Below are 8,347 nucleotides of genomic sequence, written 5' to 3' on the forward strand. Positions count from 1 at the left end.
AAATTAGGTTTGTTACAAACGTATCATAATACGAGGCATTAGCAAAGCAAATCAAAAGTAGTGTTGAGAGCAAGTAAAGGGGTCAACGTATAACTTGATTTCGTCGTTCGATCGCCTCAATGATTTTCGTGTTGAATACGAAGCTCCAGAAGATAAATCAAGCAAATCTGCATTACCATAGATTGAGCTCTTGTTTATATCCATTTATGTAAATGATACGTAGTAGTTATATTGTAATACTTCTCGTATTTCGAAATAATTTATGTTAATGGGGTTAAAGAAAAATTTGACTATTTTGGTACATTTTCTCGCACAGAGTGAAAATTAATTAAACGATGAGTGTCATCCGTTAGTTTAGTAAAGTATGCGTGCTGAATATTATATTTATTTATATATTCACAGGTCATAGCGAAGTGACATTGTGCAGGAAACATTTTTAATACAATGCGAGGAAATGTAACCTTTTCACAAAGAAAAAAAAATCGCTTCGATATGAAAGCCCGTAATAATTATTAAAATCGGACACGTTTGCGTCGTAAAAATTCCTTCCTGTTGTCGTTTTCTACTGTCTCCGATGCGAGAAACGAAAACAAAAGTCACAAATAACTAATTTACAGTATGTGGACGACGGTGCTATTTCCTAACCGCATTCTTCTGGTTATTTTTGAAGCTTGAAAGCGCTAGCTTTTACAGGTACGACCAGGATGTCTAGAGTAGAGACAATCGTAAAAGAGGTCGTGCATTAGCTAAATTACATAAAATCGTATTAACGGCCGAAGCTTTCGGAAATTTCACACTAAAAGCACTCACTAAAATGGTCTAAATTTGGATCGGTGAAAGTTGTTCTGGCAGATAAGATGCAATAATCGTAGAGTTTTCGTAAGAACACTTTTACTACTTCAGTGATACACCTAGTAAATTACAAGCTTATAAAGTGACACCACTTTGGCAAGCACCAATAAATTAAACTTACACTTCAAATCAATCGGTTATTAAAATGCAAAGTGCGGCTTAAGCTGATTTAGTCATTATTCACTTGGAGTCGCACAAAAACGTAACAGGTGTCAGAAATCACACTCTCTCTCCACCACTCAAATCCAAGATAATAATTATCCACAATTAGCACTAGATATCGATCGTTTGTAAATATGATTGATTAGGCATTAGAACACAATAACAAGCGTAACGCAAGACTTTCTGACGTCTTTTTAAAAAATCGCCATCGATAAATTACTTCCTGTGTAGAGTTGACAGTGTCGACGAAGACCCAAATTAATTCAATTATTTTAATTCGTTTAGTCGCTTGCGTATGTTGAATTTCCCACACCTTCTTTTACACTTAAATTGCGTGCCTCGCATGGCATGGAACAAATCGATAGAGCGCTATTGATTTTGGCACATGAACAAACATTATTACTACACAGGTTTCTTGGCTAATGTGTTTTGGTTTCTAATTATTACTTCGGGCAACAGCTTCATCCAGATTCGTTTATAAAACAAATTACGAGCACTCATTAGTTATTTCATCTGTTGTTTTCCAGTCCAATTTATGCGTCAAACATCACGACAGGGAAAACAACCGACAAGGTTCATCAAAATTTAAACGCTTCAAGCATTATTGAAAGTGATAAGGCGTTCGAACCCACTAACGAGCCACTTAATACAGCTTAATTAGAACTAGATACGACGGAGACATTAAAGTTCAGTAATAGTTAAATCGGTCAAGTAATAAACGTTCAAGGATGTCCACATTTAAAAAAAAGGTATAGGTGTTCTGGAACACTTTCTCGAGGATTAAACTAAACCATGATGTTTTGAAATTTTCGGTATTTATTTTGATGCATCATATTTTCTAAAAAATTGAGTAACGGTCAAAAGTTTCAAGGGTATGCGGAAAGTTGCTTAATAAAATTAAAAAGTTCAAGTGCAGGCGTTTCATTGACATTGAAGCATCATCCGTTGGTGAAAGTGGTAGTAAATTTTATGGTTTCGCTTTAAATAATAAACGGCCACGAAAAATCCACATTTTATAGATTCTTACAATTTTTGTTATTTTTCAATTTCCAGATGTGACTTTTAAATTTGAGCTTGTCTTTATGTTGATGGACATCAGGCCATCCTTAATACTACTTTGTCGAGATTTGTTTTCTTTTCGTTTGAATGATTGTTTCTAAAAATAAAATTTTACTATAGAATTAAAAACACTTTGGACTGAAAACAGAACTACTTCATCAATAATTAACTATTCAGCAAATAAGCACATATAAAACTTGCTGCTGTTCCACTACACGAGAATTAACATAACAAATAAATAAAGTTTTTATAAAGGAACTTGATTTGAAATAATGTTATGAAGTTAAAAATAAAATTCCGCAAATATTTTTATTTTCATTTGTTGATCGACCCAACTTTGAATAATTTACAAATAATATGAAAATAGAGGAGTACTGTTTAGATTTAGAAGAAGAAATATGCAGAAACTTATATCGTAGCAAACAAAATTATGTATAGTAATTATTTACTTCAAAACTGAGAAGAATTTAATTTTTTAAACATTGTGTGAAGAATCTTATTGGCAGATAAAGTGAACATTTTAATTAACTGATTCACGCATCTTATTTCTTATTATTCGAATCAAATTATTTCTGTTAAATTTTGTAAATCTATCTTGAAGTAATCGGTTCGTGGCAAAATTTTGATTGGCAAATATCGTTATTAAAATAAAATACATATTTCATGGAAAATGATATTTTGTCAAAAATTATTTTCTTATTTCTATTAGAAAATACATAATAAAAAAAACATACAGTTATTTTGAATTTGTACTTGACTTTTTATGTAATAACTATTTCACGTAACTGTTAATTAAAGATAAAATATAAATGGTCATGAATGAATGGGTTTGGTACTGACTGTTTATCATAGGTAAGATTGTAAAAGTATGTTGATTAAGCCTCTGTACATTCACTAACCATTTGCAACAATAAAAGATTTGTAATAAAATGGGAGGGGAAATATTAATTCAAAGCGCACAAATGAGAATTGTTACTGAGAAAATGGAGAAAATTTCAGAATGAACACAAAAATTTTAATTGAAGCTTAGATATTTATTATTACCTTAACAGTGTTGTAATAGTTATTTATGTATTAAGGGCGTAATGAAGGTGTTTGTGGCCCGCGGCGTGACATTGGGGCTCGAGACGTCAGTCGAGAGCCATAACACGCTAGGATCACAAACGGTAATTATGCCCGTGCTACATACAAAATTTTATGTCCGGTCGAAGTTTTGAATTTTATAATAATTTAGGTAGATTCAATTTTAAAATAACGACACAAAAATCAGGAAGGTGGAATAAGCCAGTTATTATTATGTATTACTGTAGTAACGGCATAAACAAGGGCGGCAAAAACTTTTACAGCCCCGGGCTATAATATACTGAATTACGCCCTAAAAACTAAAACTAGTCCATAAGTAGGCAAAAATCGCCCGATCGGACATTATAGAAGTAAGAAAACTTGTACAGGGTTATTAACCGTAGAGTTCCCGCGAAAATTTACTATTATGCAACACAACATACTAAAAGCTCAGATTGCTAGATGTCATGTTTAACGTTTTCAAATAAGGAATCAAAGTACATAGTTTCATTTAAAAGTCAAAATGACATTTTTTTCTCCATACCGGATATCAACCACCAAACCTGGCCATAGGCACATTACACATATTAAAATAATACAGGGCCATTATAAATGATTGTCCCATCGCAGTTGGCGTTGAAAACCCACACAAATTTGGGATGTGCCGCTAGCTTCACAACGTTAGACAAACTAGTAGACAAATTTACACTACCGCCAGCAGCGCTACCTATCGGCGATGCTAGTCTCACTCATGTTATAAAGCTTGCGGCACATTCAACTACGTCACCAAAGCCTACTGCGATGAGACAATCATTTATAATGACCCCGTATATGAGTTGCTATGAAATATATTATTGTGTAAAGTCATATTGACAGCTATAATTATCATCCGTACAGTGGCGAGCAAAAAAAAAGTGAAACATCAAATTCAAAGTGAGGTTAAGGCCATGTATTGGTTAGTTCACGCCAAACATCATAATAATGACTTTAATGTTTCACTTTTTTTGCTCGCAATAGTACAAACCACGACCTGCTAGATAGTCAGAGTGTCTATAGCGGCCTGGGCGTAGACCGAAAAATCCTATGTTCTCATGATTCTGACGTTTAGGGTTGATTTCGGGGGTTGCTGTTAGCAACTAACTGTCATGCTATCACATCGTCATGTGCATCGTGACAATTTTGACATGCAGTCCAAGATGCAGTCCACACACATGTATCTGCATGATGCATGCAGTCATGCGTAGTTGTCCAGTGATAAATGATACATTACTTTAATTGTAATTACAGTTTGGATATTCTAAATGGCAAAAGCAAAATGTTGCGCACTGGTTCGGTTGTGCGGGAGGGACAAAGTTTCGGCGCCGCGTTTTTTGAAAATATCTCGGTCAGTGGCGAGTGCAAATTCATAGAATAATAATTTGCCCAAAATGATATTATATTCAAAACTGTACAAAACGTAAAATATCCTTTCCACTCATTTCCACCAAGAATGGCACGGATTAATTAAGCAAATATAGGTAATTGTTTTGTTGTGGGCCCATCTTTATCTGAAATGACCCGCTTAGGAAATAATGTAGGTACTGCAAATCCAAGAATGAGATTATAATTTTAATATTAATCTAGAAATAGGAATTTGTTGTTGCTGCATTTACCGCAATATCGGTTCTAATATGATAAAAAAGCCAGTTCATAAACACTAACAGCAAAATGCTAAAAACCAGAAACACCACACAGAACTAGCATCAACAAAATTAATAAAATTGTTGTTATTAAAGCTACTTTTAAACTGCGACACTCTTTGAGTCTTTGACAATGCATTTTGACAACTTCACTGAATTCATAACATTTGTTTGTGAGGTTATGATTATTTAGTGACATTCCCCCCTAAAGTGGCGCCGTGGAGATCACAGGCACTAAAGCTTCGCCCAGGCAGATGTATAGTGAAATATGTCAATGATCAAGACGGCGGTGGTACAAACAATGCCATCAGGAAACTTTTGATGTATATACCATTCACGATGTTTTGGCATAAGAGGAGGCTATGATTTCATTTTTTAACGTTGGATACATGTTTGATTTCTGTCATCTCTGCTGTCACTAAAGTGCCTGACATGCGGACCTATCAAAATGAACGTAACATGTTGCCGAGTTTACCGTAATCATAATTAAGCGACTTTAAAAAGTATTGATGGTGTTTGTATTAGACTGCAGAACATATTTTCAGTAAGTTACAATGAAGTCAAGTTCTTTTTGTGTATAAATTGAATCGTAGGTGAGTACAAGATAAATATGTAGCACGGATAGTGAAGAAAGAAACAACGACCCAATTGAAATGGCACAGGGGTTTTGTAAGACCTATTATTACTTCGCGATACAGTTGTGAATTTATGGCTTGAGTCTATTTTGAAATGTACTCCTGAAATTTGCCAACATTTTTGTAGATATTGTGAAGATTGGGCAAAATTAATGGGAAATCTTTCATTTGAAAACGTTCTTCCTTTAATAATTTCATTAAGAGAACCTGACTCGGAATTTGATTGGGATTTTGATGCAGGTAATGATGATTCAGAATTTTCTAATGAAATTATGGAAGTTGAATAGTTTTGTTCTTTCTTGTCATGAACGATGGTTGTGTAAATATTTTACAGAAATATTCGAATAAAGTAAGGCTTAATAAGTAGGTACAAGATTTTATACAATCTAGTTCTAGGAATGTTTTGGTTAAAATGAAAAATTCATTGAGAAGTTACTAACTGGTTGGTTAAGACACTGTATTGGTGGGTTATCTAAGTGGTGCATAAATTAACAGGAGCCACTTCGTCTTCCGGTCCCGGTCTGTTAAATTGGATTAAAAATATGTGAGTATTGTTCTATTGCAAACTAGTAAAACTGACAACAATGCACTAGACAATGACGCAGTTTATAACCTCAAATTTAGAAAAACATAACCTAATTCAACAGACAGCTTTACTGCCAACTTAAATGCACTTTTTCCAAGGCCTCCCCTTATGCCAAAACATCGTGAATGGCATATAGGTAACGTAGAAAGTAGAATACTTTTGAAATTTGGAAAAGGGAAGAACGATCACAGAGCAGTATTATGCTCAATTATTGGGCAAATTTGACGAAACAATAATATGTTTCATAGCAACTCATATATTATTTTAATATGTGTAATGTGCATATGGCCAGGTTTGGTGGTTGATACCCGGTATAAGGTTATACAAAGAAATATTGGATGAAATCAGCGTTAGACAAAAACGTTTGAAATAGGCCTATTTGGATATCTTTGAGACTTGTTAACTTGTTAAATATCTGCTGTCAAAGCTTGACATATAAATGTATTTTTCTAGTATAAAATAACATTACAACTTTGTAACCTAAGTCACCTTAGGGTTGTGGACCCAATATTGTTAAAGAGTTATATCCATCGTTGAAATTTTCAATTGAAAAAAAAAATTAGATAATTAATGTCAATTAATATCATACAATATGATGTAGGTTATGATATTTACGATCGTTTTACAATGGAACATTTTCTATTGCGTCAAAACATGATTTTGACGACCAGTTTTTTTTCTCGCGACAGTAAGTCCATTAATGACAAGTCTTTAATAGACTGTTGTAAGATGAAAAGTAATTAGAATATAGAAAACTGAAGAAAATCACAACCACAAACAATTAAGACCTCGAAGTCACAACTGACGCTAAGATTTAATAATTTGACTATTGTCATCTGATTTGACGGCTTTAACGGCCCGACATAGTTCGACACAATAAAATTATAGAGCCGCACAATTCCACAGGACTTGTGAAATATGTTCTTTTATAGACATTTTGTATAATTCAGTGCAAGTACAGTTTAATTTTCTTTAAATCCGTTTTTTACCGCATTGTTACTTAACAAAATGGAAGTATGTATGATGATGGGGTCCTAAAAACGTAAAGAAATATAGTTTCTCGGATGGAAGTTATGCCTCTTCTATCTTTTTATCTGTCGGTAGAATTTCCTTTGGTTCACAATAAATTATGCAAAAATGCACAGATTTGAATGTTTATTTTTATTGAATTTTTGCCTCAATGAGGACTCCCAACCTATTAATCTCGGTGCCAATCAGATCAGAGGTTTTATTATTAATGTTCTCCTTTTTTTTTTCATTCGTGATAACTTTGCAAAAATGCACCGATTGTGTATTTTCGCAAAATATCTGTCACGGTAAGGACTCAAGGTCTATTGATTTTGATGCTAAACGAATCGGTGGTTTTAAAACTGTGGGCAATGTTTCACATAATCATTATGTATCGTAAGAAATGTTTGATCACCAGCGGCTGTGAAAAACAAAAGACTTGAACAATCCAATCGTAGATGTCATTATTACGAGTGTTGTGACAGCACGGAAAATGATTTAGTGGCGAATGTTTTTAATGTTTTTTTTTTTTGTTCGACACTGTCAGAATTTGAGAATTTTCTCCTGTGTGAACGGATTTTGATAAATGTCACAACTTGTCAAAACGAAACGTCAAGCTAATTTTAAAGATTTTGAGCGATTTGGAGCCTTTAAAGGGCTCGTCGAACAAAAAAACGTTGAATTCAACTCGTTCGTGTGTAAATTGGGCCTTTTTTGGAACTCGTGGGCCTTTAAAACGCTCGTTTCACTCGCGTTTAATAATGGCCCACTTGTGAGAAAAAAGACCCAATTTACACACGAACTCATTAAATAAACTACTACATATTTTCAACCTTGCTTTTCATCAGAAAATTTTTTTTCCAACGTCAAGTCTGAAAATGACATTTCCATCACTCAATTTAGAGATGAAAGTAGGCGTTTGCATCACATGTGAGGAAAGTAAATCACTTCCCTCACTAGTGGGGAAAGTAAAAAAAAAAATTGATCCCCATTTAGGTATGTACATACTTTCTTTAAAATAACGTTCAAATATACATATATATACATTTGTCAGAATTCTTTATTAACAATTAGCACTTACAAAGATACTTAACTTTTTTATCAGTATTACAGAAATTAAATGTACAATTTTTTACACGAATTAAAACTCCAAATGTTCCAGATTTTTTTTTTCTAAATAACGTGTCGGTACAGAGCTTGACGTTGACGCCAAACTAGCGCTTCTTACTACTTGTCTCCATCTCAGTAACGCATTGTATTCCTTTCCGTAGCGTGCTCGAGATTTTATAGGTAATAATTCCAAA

At 33.6% G+C, this 8,347-nt stretch overlaps 1 long non-coding RNA gene across 1 annotated transcript; it reads left to right on the forward strand.

Annotated features, from left to right (window-relative positions):
- The first annotated feature begins 5,138 nt into the window (after positions 1-5,138).
- Positions 5,139-6,159, forward strand: LOC138126352 (uncharacterized). The gene is made up of 3 exons (XR_011157773.1): positions 5,139-5,358; positions 5,408-5,993; positions 6,043-6,159. It is a non-coding gene; the product is annotated as an uncharacterized lncRNA (long non-coding RNA).
- Positions 6,160-8,347: the final 2,188 nt, after the last annotated feature.

Source organism: Tenebrio molitor, chromosome 3 (assembly GCF_963966145.1).
Source record: "Tenebrio molitor chromosome 3, icTenMoli1.1, whole genome shotgun sequence".
Taxonomy (NCBI): domain Eukaryota; kingdom Metazoa; phylum Arthropoda; class Insecta; order Coleoptera; family Tenebrionidae; genus Tenebrio; species Tenebrio molitor.